Consider the following 2,083-nt stretch of genomic DNA (forward strand, 5'->3'; position numbering starts at 1 on the left):
CCCCTTTAACTCTTTGGTATGTCAAACAACGGGACACAAACTCAGCTGTATCCTTCTTCATCCCAGGCCACCAAAACGTTTTCTTCAAATCCTTGTATAACTTGTCTCCACCTGGATGAACTGAATATGGTGTGCAATGCGCCTCTGTCATGATCGTCTTTTTCAACTCCTCATCATTAGGGACACACCACCTACCATCAAACCTCAAACTACCATCTGTATGAATCGAAAACCGGGACACTGTCCCTTTCTCTACTCCTCTCTCTCCACTCCACTATCTTAGGATCCAAAGCCTCGCTTATCCCGAATATCATCATAAAACTCCAGGTGTCTTGTCATATCACCCATGGCATCTCTTTTCTGCATCATATGTATCCCAAAGCTCGCTACCTCATCCCTCGGCCTCATCAAAGATAGAGCGTACACAAGGAATGTACACTCTTCCTACTCGGAGCATCGCAACAACATTGGCCTTCCCTTCATGATAGATGATTTCCATGTCGTAGTCGCCAATCAACTCCATCCACCTCCTCTGTCTCATGTTCAACTCCTTCTGCGTGAAGATGTACTTAAGACTCTTGTGATCAGAAAATACCTTAAAGATTGCTCCATAAAGGTAATGTCTCCAAATCTTGAGAGCAAACACCACCGCACCCAACTCCGGATCATGAGTAGGGTAGTTTTCCTCATAAGGCTTCAACGCCTAGAAGCATAGGCAATCACTTTACCATTCTCGCATCAACACACACCCCACCCATTCTTCGAGGCATCTCAGTATAAACCTCAAAATTCTCGCTCCCTTCAGTAATGCGAGGACAGAGAGTGTGGTCAAACGCTCCTTTAATGTTTGGAACGCCGTCTCACAACTCTCATCCCAACGAAACCTGTTCTCTTTCCTCATCAACGCTGTCATCGGTCTAGCTATCTTGGAGAAATCTTTCACGAACCGTCTGTAGTATCCAGCTAAACCCAAGAAACTTCTAACCTCAGCAACATTCTTTGGTGCTTCCCACTTTGTCACTGCTTCAATCTTCGCCGGATCCACAGCTACCCCATCTTTAGAGATTACATGCCCCAGAAAAGCAACTTTCTCTAACCAGAACTCACACTTGGATAGCTTAGCATACAACTCATGATCCCTCAAAGTCTGCAACACGATCCTCAGATGCTCCTCATGCTCCTCCTTAGTCTTATAGTAGACTAAGATATCATCGATAAACACCACTACAAACTGGTCCAAGAACTGTCTGAAGATTCTATTCATCAAATCCATAAACACTGCCGGCGCATTAGACAACCCAAACGGCATCACCACATACTCATAATGGCCATACCTTGACGTGAAAGCTGTCTTCGGTATGTCCACCTCTCTAATCTTCACTTGATGGTACCCCGACCTCAAATCAATCTTAGGAAAGACTGTTGCACCACTCAACTGATCAAACAGGTCATCTATCCTTGGCAAAGGATACTTGTTCTTTATCGTCACACGGTTCAGCTCCCTGTAATCTATGCACAGCCTCAAGCTCCCATCTTTCTTCTTCACGAACAGAACTGGTGCTCCCCAAGGCGATACACTTGGTCTAATGTATCCCTTCTCTATCAAATCATCCAACTGCTTCCTAAGTTCCTCCATCTCCTTAGGACCCATACGGTACGGTGCCTTGGAGATTGGCCCCGTCCCTGGCTTCAACTCAACGGTGAAGTCTATCTCCCTCTTCGGTGGCAACCCCTAATCTCCTCCGGAAAAACATCTCGCAAACTCCCCACCACCGGTATCTCCTCCACCGCTGGGGCTCTCTATCCGGTCATCTCTCACATGGCACAAAATCGAGGACATCCCTTCCTCGGATAAGACTTCAAGGTGACAAATTTAATCAACTTAACTTTGGGTTTGACTAGGAACCCACGGTAAGACACACTAACACCCTTTGGACCTCTTAGAGACACTTTCTTTTGATGACAGTCTATCTTAGCTTTATACTTTCCTAACCAATCCATCCCAACTATCATCTCAAAACCGTTAAAAGGAAACTCTAGCAAGTCTACAGGGAAATCGACTTGCCCAACTATCAAAGATACA

This window comes from Silene latifolia, chromosome Y (genome assembly GCF_048544455.1).
Source record: "Silene latifolia isolate original U9 population chromosome Y, ASM4854445v1, whole genome shotgun sequence".
NCBI lineage: Eukaryota > Viridiplantae > Streptophyta > Magnoliopsida > Caryophyllales > Caryophyllaceae > Silene > Silene latifolia.